At 35.8% G+C, this 13,996-nt stretch overlaps 1 long non-coding RNA gene across 1 annotated transcript; it reads right to left on the reverse strand.

Moving 5' to 3' along the window:
- Positions 1–5,651: 5,651 nt before the first annotated feature.
- Positions 5,652–7,606, reverse strand: LOC120083489 (uncharacterized). Its single transcript, XR_005483436.2, has 2 exons — positions 6,654–7,606; positions 5,652–6,235 (listed from the first exon to the last, which is right to left on the reverse strand). It is a non-coding gene; the product is annotated as an uncharacterized LOC120083489 (long non-coding RNA).
- Positions 7,607–13,996: the final 6,390 nt, after the last annotated feature.

Raw genomic sequence — 13,996 nt, forward strand, 5'->3', positions numbered from 1 at the left:
TGCGGCGGAGTTTGATAAAATGGAAGATACGATGAATATGTGGTGAACAGGTTGAGAAGGGTTTCGGCTAACACTTCCTAGGATGCGTTCATGCTATGCGATCATGCAACACACATACCATAGTAAACCATCTCTCGATGCGAATGCTACAGCTTCTAATGCTAGAACGCATGCGATATATGTGATAAGTCTATAGGACCTACACATAAGCCTCTATTCTTATTTATGTGATGACAAAATGACACACACAAAAATAAGGCGACCACATAATATCATTCCTATCTCTAGGATGCATGCGATGCAGGTTGGCAAACAGAGCTCATCTCTAAGTCTCTATCTCTTGTTTATGCAATTCAAATCTTGCTCTCTCGAATCTAGATTCTAACCTAGCTCTCTCAAGTCTTAGGTTCTTTCTTTAGACTCTCTCTCGAGTAGCTCTAAAAGGATGTTCGGCATAGCATGACACAAGATAATCATTAGCAATGAACATCTTAGGTCATGTTATCTTAGTTCTTCTCAATCCATTCGACAAATTTAGCTACTCATGCGTGCAAAGAGAGTGAATAGATGTAGAATAAGAACTTCCATTGTATAAATATAAAGATGAAGTACAAAATAACCATGTAAGAAGAGTATAAAGAGCCTGGTAGCAATCTCTTGCTTCCCAGACTTTTACACGGTTTTTCTATTCTTGTTCAAAAGATAATCTAGCTCTCGCAAGAGTCGGTCCACTCTCTGCTTTTACGCCTTCGGGTTCTGTATCGAGTTTCCCTGAGCGATCTTCCGATGTCTCTACTCTTCCCTTGCTCCGCCTTAAAAATAAAAGAAAACTATGAACATGGCTAAAGCTCCTAAATTGGTGAGCAGGTGAACTTGTTAACCCCTTTTCTGAAGGATACCTTTGGTATTTATAGAGCTCCGGGGTGAAGGGCGGCTTCTCTCTTATGATTGCACAAATGGGATGGCTTTAATTCCCCAACTGATGCACTAAATATTTGTCACCGAAAAGTTGAATGTACTTGTTATCGTTAGCTACTGTCAACTTAATTCAGATTCGACCGTCATCAACTTTCTGTCCCATCGTGATTAATTATGCCTTTCACCCAGATTCGCCCACCAACTTGTGCCGACTCCATGCGGCAATCCTTCTTGAGCAGATGTTCTCGAACATAAATCTCCGCAAAGCCTTGCAGTAATGCTACGCTCGTCCGTGATCTCTTGTAATCGTGCTTTTCGCATTGCGGTAATGCATATTCTGCATAAAAAATACAAAAATGAACTGTTCTTATGCGATGAACGCATGCGACCGCAATGTTATAAACTTAAATGCTTTTTGGACACAATCTAACATATTTTATCAATGTAAGCCAACATTATTTAAGAACTTAACACTGTAATAACGTGAATTTCTGCCTGTTATCACACCCCCAAATTTAAACAATGCTTGTCCTCAAGCATAAGCTAAAGATTTCCTTTAGCAAGTCGACCACAATTTTCTTTTCCTAGATTTCTCAAGGATACTTCATTCTAATCCTATACACCAAAATTTTCTCAAGTCTTATTCAAGTCTCCTATGAAAATATTTCTAAGACCTAGGGACCGCAAGCTTAACCTTCAAAAGGACTTTATTAACTTCCGGGACATTGCATGATTTATTTCAAAAAGAAAACTTTTCCATCGGGGTGTCAAATGATTTTTATCCTTGCATATTTCTTGATATTATTATTTTTTTCTGACCTTGCGCTGATCTAAGTGCCTTGCCTTCGTTTTGGCTTGCCCCCACGTGGTTATGCGGACATCCAACTTCGAGCAAGGCGCTCTTTCTCAGACTAAACTCATACCTTCTTGGCAGCAGAGTTAGGTCATTGTATTTATGCGTTGATCCTTGCGACTTACTTTCATTTTGGCTTGCCCCCACGTATGTCATGCAGACATTCAACTATGGGTAAGTTCCCTTCACAACTTAACTCTTATCAACATGGGTTTTTCCATTGCGTTGACAGTAGAGTTGTTATTCTCAATATATTTTTTTAAAGCTAAAAATAGCAAGGTCAAAAATAAATACCTCACCCCCAAATTTAAAATGCGAAAATGTTCTCATTGCCAAAAGATTGAAAGAAGTCATGCAATGTTCTTAGGATGCTACGTAAAGAGAGTTTTAAAGAAAGCTAGCAGACCTCTAACTTCTAGAAATATTTTATTAGGTGACTTTTCTAAGATTAAGTTGATTCTAGTATATATGAAAAAAAATAGAAGCATGTGTTTCATCATTGAAATCATAATTGACAAAGAACTCATGCGGCGACTCACTAAATTTATTAATATTAAGTGATTGCAGTAGTTAAAGAGGATGCGGTGATAAAACTTTTAAAATCAAAATGCGAAAAATGCGATGCGATAGTGCAAAATTTGAAATAAAGTTAAGGAAGAACACAACCCCCAAATTTGCGTTATCGCCCGCATTGTATGTTGATGCATCCTTCTTTGCGACGATTTATCTTATTTGGATTGCGATGACGAAATAGATAAGTTGCTTCTTCGTGTATCACCTCCGCAATCCTGCGCCTCGATCGTTGCAAGAAAAACAGTGAGAGGGTCAAATGATTTTAAACGAAACATTTTTTTTTTGAATAGCATATAGATAAAGAACTGAAAAGATATAGTGAAATGAAAGTTCAGAGTAGTAGAGAAAAGTTGAAGATTCTATGATTCCTAAAACTTGCGTCCCTGATGAATTTCGATCTTCCTTTACTCAAAGTTTTTCAGTTCCACGGACTCAACTTGGCGTTGTACTTTGCTGGTTCTGTCGAATAGTAAAGAGGTTGCGTTGTACGTTGACCAGCGCCTAACGCAACATATCATTGTTGGTGCATAACTCCATAAGTGATTTTCAGAAGAAGGAGAACTCGTGGGATAGAAGGGCTTGTGTCTCATCAACGACAACAACTAAGGATTCGATGGAAGGGTGATGGGGTGGGGATGCTTTTGATGTCTCGCTAGCATCGTTTTGGGGCTGAGTCGAGGGACCAGCACTCAAATCGTGTGGGTCATTAACATTAGGCAAAGTACGCTGTGAGGAGTGGGTTGGTGATTGTTAGTGGGGTGAAATTGTTGGTGATTAGGGATCTGAGTCAGGGATGAGAAGGATATTTGTGAGAGCTTCAGGGAGAGGGGATAAAGGGATAGTTGGGCTAGGAGGGAGGATGACCAAAGGTGAAGATTGATCAGTGGGCTCATCAGGGAGGTTGCGCTCAAAACTTCTTTGCACAACCTCCTTTCCCTTATGGGTCGAGGAGGTTGTGTGCATTCAGATCGATGATGGGACGCTTGGGTGGAGGCTATGGGCAGTATGGCGAATCCTTCAACAGGATTCGCAAAATCTTTGTGTTGATTAGGCCATGGACTTCAGCCATGGGTACGTCTTCAATTCCATAACCCACTGAAAGGCACAAAATTGTGATAGTCCATGGAAAAAAAAAACTGTCCACGAATCCTCCCAACATACCCTCATATTTGCCTTGCAATCAGGCGTCCAACATCAATAGAAATGTCGCACGCAATGTAGTATGCGGGCATGACTCTGCCCCTTGAGATGGTTTTATTGTGCATTGTTGGGAGGAGTCTTTTCTTCACCAAATAGAGCCAAAGGTGCGCTTCAGGTAGTAGACGGTTGGATGCAAGCATTTGGATGCCGGTCAAAGAGATGGTCCACTGGGTGCCAGGTTACGCCAATATTCTCAGTGTGTCTTCCAAATGTTCATCATTAGGACTATCAATCAACCTATTGCCGGGTGCTCCTGAAAAGTCTTTTGACTTATAGAGTTGATTGATGTCCTGGGTGCTGAATGGCACGACCTTGCCATCAATGATTACCGCATCTTCCATTTCATGCAGGTTGCCTTGGTAAAACCCCTTCACTACCCTTGGAATGAATATAGATGGGCATTGACGAAACACGTCCCATCCATGCGAACTCTTTCATAAGGTCGACCTCGGTGCCACAGAAGTGGGAAGGCTCTGAATGATTTTCTGACGTCAGCATGGGGGCTTGAGTTTCAAGGTGAAACCCAATAGACTCTTGCTCACATTCAGAAAAATCATTAGCACGTTAACACATTAAGAAATCCAACGTCTTACCTTCGTCAAATTCTAGGAACCAGCTACTCAGCAGACTAACCGATGCGAATATCTCCACTGCTCAACTTGGCATCCTCAAAAGATGATGGTTCCCAAGACTCTTAACTAACTCAGTAATCTGTGCAATGCAGTCACTCAGACTCCGAAGCTCAACTATAACTTCATGTCCAGAATAGAAGTTATCTTGTTGGAAACTCAGAGGTGTTTGATAACAGTAGGGACATTTCTGCACAAACTCACCAGAGCGATTAGAAAGTTCTCTAACTATATCCTCTAAAGAAATACCTGTATTAGCAGACAGAAATGGCATCGACAACGACATTTAGCTAGGCATCTCCCAAGGAGAATAATATTCGCGCTCAGGTCCACGCGAATTCTGTATCTGTATAGTAGCCATATCTTGAACAATAGAGGTTAGATTGGATACTTGATTTCTAAGCTCACTAATCTCCCTTACTTCTTGTGTTTCTCGTTGTGCCGTTGGGAGAGCATGATAGATGTTCATGTTATTTGCCATGAAAAAACAAGTAGACACAAGAAAAGAAAAATATTTTTGGATTTTTAAGTTTTAACAGTCAATTTTAACTAAAAGATATTAATTGGAGTGCTCTCCAACAATGGCACCATTTTTGTTCGGCTTGAGAATTGATGTCGTTGATTCGACTCCAAACTGAAACAAAAGAAAATTTGTATACACCAAACTACTCCTATTACTACTAAAACGTAGGAACAATGGTAAGTACAAGGTCGATCCACAGAGAAGCGAGACTTAATTTCTTTTAAGTTAAAATTGACTTTGGAAAAACAATAAAAGGGGATTTTTGTTTTTAGTTGAAATTTGAAAAAATGCAAGAAAGATAAATTGCAAGGATAAATAAAACAATAATTGGTTCATCTAGTTTTTGAATCAAGTAGCCATTCAATATAATTTAAAATCGATTTCTGCCAACGAATCATGTCATCGAATTATGCGTGCATAGCTACCCAATTGATGCGAATGAACTAATCTCTACAAAGGCCGACAATCAATTAATTCAAAACCAATCAAGCCTCCTAATTAAATAATTAAGGCTGGAAAGACCGTGCCCTAACTAACCTACATGCTTCTAGATTCAATTGGGTTCCTAGAGGTCATAAAGAACTAGAAACACATGCATTAAGCTTTAGGATTCAACTATGTCAATTAATTGTCAGGAAAAACCATGTTCAATTAACCATATATTCTTCAACTCTAAGTTAAACATGCAATTGCGAACATTCAAGGTCAACCTATAAACTTAAGCATACACATTTAATCGATGCTACTAGAATAAACTCAAAGCATGGGCGAACTACTAGGATACATGCGAGCTTGAGATTAACTAGCAATAAAATTGCAATCATGATAGGGGCATCAATCCAACACACAAATGCAATTCAAAATCAAGCAAGATTCAAAGAAAACACAATTCTGAATTAAAACACAAAGTTGGGCAGAAAACTCAATAATTTACATTAATGCTCGATCCAAAAACTAGATAGAAAGATTACTTCACCGATTCATAGATAAACCAATGAGATACGATCCAATACATGTTCATAATCCAAAACCAAACTAAAAACTATCCTAATGATACTAAAAATAAAGAGAGAAAGGAAGAAAATAGAATCTCTCCTCAGCCTCCATCGAAATTCAGCCTATCCCTATTAATTTTTGACTCTCCTTTTAACCTAAATCGGAAGAATATATTTATAGAAAAAGGGACAGCGTCACGATGCTATGTGGAGCAGTGCAACACTGTTGCAGCTGGTTTCGAGCGTCAGGCACAGAAGTCCAATAGTAGGCTGACACTCACTTGCGCGCATGTGAGGGTTTCCCAACCTTCAACATCGTAGTGTTGCAACGTTGTTTGTGAGCATTGCAATGCTACGTATTCTGTCTTACAGCATTGGGCGAGCATCAGGTCAATGCAATTTACGCGCGTCGCGGCGCTGAAGCAGGGGCCTTTTGGTCTTTTTGACTCCTTTGAAGCCCGAATGCTCCAATCACCTCCAAATTGATTCAAATTAACCCCATTCAACTCCAAATTGTCAATTCTACCTCTTAGTTGCTCAATACCTACAAAAATAGAAAAATAAACACATAAAATCCAATAATGAGCCCAAATTAAGCTAGGAATAATAGCTCTTTTTGAGAGCCATCAGTATAGTTAAAGGCTATAAAATGTATTATTTCTTATAGTGGCTATAGATCCGATTAGACATGCAATCTCTCAGTTATACATCTAACTGAACATGCGTTGATGACCAATAAACAAAAACATAAGTATAATAACGTTGAAAAACATATCATTCTACAATATCCATAAAGGTACTAAGCATCAACTTAACTTCATAAGTAAATTCATCAACACCTTAAAACTATAGAGTTTAGCCATTCGTAGTCGTCCAACATATATTTTCATACAAGTTGACAAACATACACAACAAAGAGAATGAAAAGAACAAGAAAACATGAAAGAACAAGAAAACGCTACTGTCGAAGTGATTCTCTATCGTCAAAATTCATCAATCTTGTCTTGATTTTTACCTTGGGATCTTGAACGACCTCCAACTCTTCCCATCACACTTGTTACTCTTTTTTGTAGGAAAACTCACTTTAGGAATGAAACTTCATAATTTGGACGGCTGATGAACATTTGAATTTATAGGAAAAACTTTCCAAAAATGTAGAAAATCACATTAGGAAAGGTAGCATTGTGACACTCTAGGTCGCCGTGTGCTGCGACAAAACTTCGAGGGCTTTGTTTCTGTAGCTCGCGGCGCTCTCACTCCTTTTTTTTTGCCAATTTTCAAAATTTCATCTCTTTTTTAGGGGATTTGGTCCGATTTGATTCTTTTGACTCCCGAATCTTGTTTTCTTGCCTTTTAATTGAAAAACACCAGCAAACACATACAATCTAACAAAAAGACCTCAAAATAAGAAGCAAAGAAAATACTTTTCAAGTGGTTTTCAGGAAATAAAACAATTTAAAGGTTAACACACAACAAACACATAAGTCAAATATACTTGAGATTTAACAAACTTAATATGGACATATGATTAAATACATATAAAAAAGTGTTTTATGATCAATATTCAAAGAAGTATCTTACTTGAAGATTTAAAAAGATAAAGAAGCACATATTAACATAGATTTAAACATGCTAGCATATTAAATAAAAGAAACAAAAATACTAAGAAATAAAACAACGTCTTTGAAGGAATTGGAGACAATATGAAGATGAGAAAACAAACTGTGAAAAAAGAATTATTGTTCAAAAAATTGAGAATGAGAGGAAAAGAAAAGATTCTGAGATAGATTTTTGGTTTATGGAGAGGAATGTGGAGAGAGAGAAGAAGGAAAAAAGCAAGAGAAAAGGTGGAGAGAAGTTAAGAGGTCGATGGATTGTTGGAGGAGAAAAAGAGAGAGGCTACAAAAAATATCAAGAGAGAGGCTATAAAAAAATATCAAGAGAGAGAAAATGTGAGAGGAAAACAATTGTGAAAAAAACCACTAAAAAATATTTTTTGGGGTTTTGTTTTGTTTTGTTTTTTTTAGGTATTGGGAGTATGTGCAAAATTCAAAAAATCAATGTTGATGGAAATATCAAGGTTCCAACTTTATGGAAATATTGATGAAAATTTTGGAAAATTTTATGAAAATTGATGAGAATTGTTAGGCTTTGTTAATGAAACTTTTTTTTTTTTTGAAAAGCATTGTAATTAAAGTGTGGGTTGGGGGAATCAAACCTTAAACCTCGAGGTCGATAGTTTGAACCTTAAAGGTATTGTAATTAATGAAACTTTGATTGTTGCTAAACTAGACTATTATTAACCATTTTTAATCATTATTTCTATAAAGTAAGATAGTATTGATGTATATTGCGGAATATTAATGTAAATGTTGATGCAAGAGCAGAAATTTAAAAAAGAAATAAAAAAATTATAAAATAATATCAAATATTGGTATCTAATTACAAAATTAAAAGATACAAAATATTTACATACAAAATAATTGTAAATTGTTTATTATACAAGGAAGTGGATAAAAAAATTGGAAAATTATAGCAATAAACTTACCTAACATAACATAATAAAGATATAAAAATGATAACATTAAATATATGAGGGATACAAAAAGCATAACATTAAACATAATATAACATAATAGAAAATAAAGTAGAAAAAGAAAACTCTACAAGTAGATAGAGCTCGAGAGAAAATGAGATGAATATTAGAAAACTCATGTCATTTAAAGTTTGAGGTGAAATGATGTAAAAATTGAATGAAAAAGACTTGAATGAAGTGAAAATTTTAATTTCTTGGAAATGAAAGTTTTGGATGGTAAAAGAAGAAAAAACTCACGTTAATTCAATTTTGAGGTGAAATGGTATGAAAATTCAATAGAAAAGGTTTGAATGAAGTGAAAAATAAATATATGTGATTTTTCTTAATTTTGATTTCTTGAAGATGAAAGCTTTGGATGGTAAAAGAAACAAAACTCACTCCAATTCAATTTTAAAGTGAAATGATGTAAAAATTCAACGAATTTTTTTTTGAATGAAGTTAAAAATAAATGTGGTTTCTTGAAAATGAAAAATTTTTATAAGAGAAAAAACTTACATTGAGCTAGCATAGCTAATTAAAAAAAAACAATAAAAAAAAACTCAAAATATCGATGGAAATTTCAAAATTTTGAGAAATTGGGAGAAAATTGAAATTCTCTGCGCGAAAATTTGAAATTCGACATTTCGACCGAAATTTTCATTGGGTATGTGTCCGAGAACCTCCCATTTATAGAAATTCCAAATCTTTCTTGATTAGGAAAAAAATAAATTAAATCAAATTTAAAAGAAAGAAATTAAAAAAAAAATAAATGAGAAGAAATTAAAAGAAAACTAAATGAGGATTATTTGATTGATTTAGAAAAATGTTTGACATAATTTGGTCATTCCAAAGTTGATTAAATACAATTTTCATTAAAAAAAAAAAAAAAAAAATTGAACATTCATATTCTCCCTACACAAAAAATCCTTATTTCATCTTACAAAATATGAAAATTTAAATTTCAAAATTTCATCCTCCCTAAAATGCAAAGATAAATGCAAAGATATAAAAAAGAAATCTTTTATTTTATTTATTTAAAGAAAGAGAAGGAAATGAAACTTATTTTTTGTTTATTTTTCTTAAAAGTTGGTGAATTATAAATTATGAAAAAGATACAAAATTGCATAAAATAAAAATGATGAAATAAAATTTTGGATAAATTTAGGGGTCTAGACTCAAATGGAATTTATAAACTGATGATCAATATCTTGTAAAACTTGGTAGTATTAGTGGTAAGACTACATCAAAGCACAAGGAAACCTAGGGTAGTTTTGTGCAGATCAATTCTCTAATTAAAGCGAAAAATGGGGTGAAGTGAAGGGATTTAGTGTGGAAAGAGAAAATGCAGAAAAATAAATATATGAAAGTAAAGGATAAAGGTGGTAAACATTAGGTTTATTGCACCAAATTAATTTTCGTGCCTTACTCTACTAAATACAGCAAGGTAAGTAGGGAGTCATACTTAGAGAGCCGATTAAGATTTCTTAACCTCGAAATTTATAAAGTGTAAACTGGGGGGTGGGGGGGTTGCGAAACTAATTAGCGTAAATTGCATGAAAATGAAAATGATGCGAAGTAAATTAAATGCACGAAATGAATTGAGTGAATTTTAGTGTGAAAATTTATCAATCGAAACAAAACACTTAGCTTGGGTCGGAATAGTTTATCCCATTTATTTTAATTCTATCATGGACTTAATCATAAAATTAGTGTGAGATTTTTCCACTAAAACTTAAGGATAACACCGAAAATGTGCCATCTCCCTCTACTTAATTCAGGATCGTTAAACTATTTAATGTGTTAAATCGATATCTTTATAGGTCTCGAGTGTACAAGGGGTGGAATGAAGTGTTTGGGGCAAAAAGATGATAAGGAGGCCAAGATAGGAACTAAATTGCACAAAAAGAGAAAAAAAGCCAAGAGAATTGCAAATCTGCCTAGCCAGAGAGTTGCAACGCTCGAAAAGAGCATTGCGCAACGCTAAGAGACAGAAGCTGCCTATTTCATGAAGAAACAGGACAGCGTTGCAACGCTCTATATAGCGTTGTAATGCTACGAACTTGAGATGGGGGCACGTTGGATAACTTGCACAGTGCTGCAACGCCCATGCGCAACGTTACAATGTTCCGATGTCTGATATAAATTGATTTTTCTATTTGAAGCTTAGGTTATAACGCTGTTTTGCCATTTTTGTTTTCCTTCTCCCTTCCACATAATACTGGAATTTCTTGCCATTTTTAGCATCATAGAGCTTGATTATTGGTTTTAGAGTATGAATTGTGGCTAAGAGGTAAATACTTAGCTTGGGTCTTGTAGTTTATCTCCATTTTTTTTCCACTCTTGAGATTTAAGTTGTAATTCTGCTGAGATTGTTCTGAATTTTATGAGACTTTATCTTGAATTTAATCTACAATCTATCTTGCATGGGATAATCTGATAAATTGGCTATATTAGTGTGATTGATTGCTTTGGTTAACCTTAATTTGTAATTGTTAGGTAGTAATCACCTAGAAGCAAGGGTTAAGTAAGTATTTGAAGTCAAATTGGGATTCCATTTGATAAGCATTACTTTCTAATCTAGATAAATCTCGCTCGAACAATTGATTAAACGATAGAAATCAATTGTTTGGCTTAGCATTGCCCTTAATCTTAATGCTTGTTGTTTTATTGATTAGTAGAGGATTCTCACTTTTCTTTAATTTAATTTGATTTTACGGACTACCGGTTAGGATTCTAAACGAGTAGGCTAAATTTTAATTCAAAAATCTCACACTAATTGTATGAGTAAGTCTATGATAGATTTGAAAGGGAATGAAATAAATTAGAGCGATCCAAGCTAAGTATTTTGTTCAATTGATTATTTTTACACAAAATTCACTCAATTCACTCCGTGCATTTCAATTTTCATGCAATTTACATTAACCATCTTCACAAACCCCCTCGGTTACATTCTATAAGTTTCAAAGTTAAGAAATCTATATCGGCTTTCTGTGAATCGACTCCGTACTTCCCTTGCTATATTTAGTAAAGTAAGGCACAAAAATTAATTTGGGGTGTGATACGACCTAGCGCATCATCACACCAAATTTGGTGCCATTGCTAGGGAGCCAACAAATTCTTAATTTTTTAGGGCTTATAGTTCCTTCCTTGCTAATTTGTTTTCTTTTTTTGATGCATGATCGACCCTCTCAAGGGGTCTAGACTATTCTATTTTGTAGAAATTTATCGAGAGGAGTGAAGAATCAGAAGAGAGAGAAGAGAACAAGCTGTGCTTGAAAGAAATATATTTGTTGAAGACACTCCAGAAGAAGAGTCTGAAAAAGAAGGTGTTCTTGAAAACACACCACCAATCATGGTTGAACGTGAAAAAACGCTTAGGGAGCTCGCAACACCTGATTTCACTCAATAGCCTCTTTGCATTGCCTATCTGAACTAATTTGGATTAATTCACTTACTCCTTTTCTTTTCTGGTCTACCAGGTGAAGACCCGCACAAGCACCTGAAGGAATTCTGTGTTGTGTGCGATGGCATGAGACCGAACTGGGTTACATAAGAGCAAATCAACATGATGGCATTCCCCTTCTCGTTGAAGGAATACACCAAGGAGTGGCTTTACATCCTTCTACCAATGAGTATTACATTTTTGGAGGAGTTGTAGAGGTAGTTCTTGGAGAAATTTTTCCCAGAATCTCAAGCTACTAGCATCAGAAAAGAGATTTACAGTATAATATAGTTTGATGGGGAGACACTTCATGAGTATTGGGAACGTTTCAAGAAGACCTGTGCAAAATTTCCCCACCATCAGATTTTAGACCAGCTACTGATTCAGTATTTCTATGAGGGTCTAATGTAGATTGACAAGAGCAACATTGATGTAGTTGTAGGAGGAGCCTTAATCAACAAAACCCCTACTGAGGCGATGAAACTGATAGCAACCATGGTTGCCAACTCTCAACAGTTTGGCACTAGAGTTTCAGTCAGTGTAAAATTAGCCAATGAGGTAAGTGACCTTCACAAGGAAGTATCTGATTTAGTTTTTATTGTGAAACAGTTAGCAAAGATAGAAAAGGGACAACCTACCGTGGTTTTCCAAATGTGTCATGGAGCGAGACATACAGTTGATATTTTCCCAAGCACTCAACAAGGGACGATACCTGAAGTAAATGCTATTGGAAGATATAATTTCAATGGACAAGATAGACGCGAGACCCATTTAGTCAAACATACAATCCTGGGTGGTGAGATCACCCAAATTTCAAATGGGGCGGACAGAACGAGCAAGCTCAACCTAGTCATGGAGCTTCATCTACCTTCGGTATGTCCATGGAAGATATTGAGAAAAGTGTAGTTGACCATTCTATTAAATTTCAGTAGGACATAAAGAATGCCCTTGACGCTTTGGGGACCCAAGTCTCTCAGCTAGCCACCTCACTGAGCAAGTTGGAGAGATAGTCTAAAAAGCACCCATCTTAATTAAAATTAAACCCTAGGGAGAATGTGAGAGCAATAACGCTTAGATTTGGTAAAGAGTTGGACCCACGAATTGAAACAACGAAAAAGCAAAAGTTGAAAGAACAAGAAAGCACTTCTTCAGGCTCCGCAATGAAAACACAACAAGATAAGAGAAATGGAATATTAATATCCTTTAACCCTCTTCCTCTATTAAATGCTTATGTGCCTAAAACACCTTTTCCTTCCAAGCTTGCAAGGCCAAAGGAGCTCGTGGGAGACAAGGATAAAGAACTATTGGAGATGTTCAAGAGGGTGGAAATCAACATTTCCTTCCTTGATGTTGTAAAACAAATTCCAAAGTATGCCAAATTTCTCAAGGAACTATGCATGAGGAAGAGAAAAGTTAAAGAAAAAGAGAAGATGGTGGTAAGTTAATTTGTGTCTGCGATCCTTCAAAAGAACTTGCCTAAAAAACAAAAGGATCCAAGTATGTTCTCTCTACCTTGTGTGATCGGGAAGATAAAAATAGAGAGCGATGTTAGATATTGGTGCATCCATTAACGTAATGCCAGATATACCGAGAATTAAAATTAAAAGACCTAACTGAGACAAAATTAGTAATTCATTTAGCTGATAGATCTTTTATTCATCTGTTAGGAATTATAGAAGATGTCATTATGTAAGTTAATGATCTTTTTTTCCCTACTGACTTTTACATTCTTAAAATGGAAGAACCTACATCCATTTCGTCTGCATCAATCTTGCTTGGCCGACCTTTCATGAAAACAACCAAAACCAAGATCGATATGGATGAAGGTACTTTGTCTGTTGAGTTTGATGGTGAAGTAGTTAAATTTAATATTTTTGGTGCTATGAGATCTCCCACTATTGGGCATGTGCATTCTTTGTGCCAGATTGACGTGTTTGATTGTCTAGAGCAGGAAGTAATGTGGGAGTCTATGATGATGTCGAGGATGATTCAGGCAATTTGATCTCACTCGAGAAACTTACTACTTTATCCATGACAGAACCGGTATGTATGCCTTCTTGTCTAATAATGATTCAATTGAAAAGGTGCTTCCTTCTGTTATGCAGGCACCTAAAGTGGGGCCGAAGGAGCTTCCTAACCATCTGAAGTATGCCTATTTGGGAGAAGTTGAAACATTGCTCGTGGTTATTTCAAAGAACGTGACTGATGAGCAAGAGGAACAGTTGGTAGAAGTGTTGCAAAAATACAAGCTAGCCATTTGGGTGGAAGTTGGCCAACATAAAAGGTAT

This window comes from Benincasa hispida, chromosome 8 (genome assembly GCF_027475165.1).
Source record: "Benincasa hispida cultivar pf3 chromosome 8, pf3_genome.v1.1, whole genome shotgun sequence".
Lineage (NCBI taxonomy): Eukaryota > Viridiplantae > Streptophyta > Magnoliopsida > Cucurbitales > Cucurbitaceae > Benincasa > Benincasa hispida.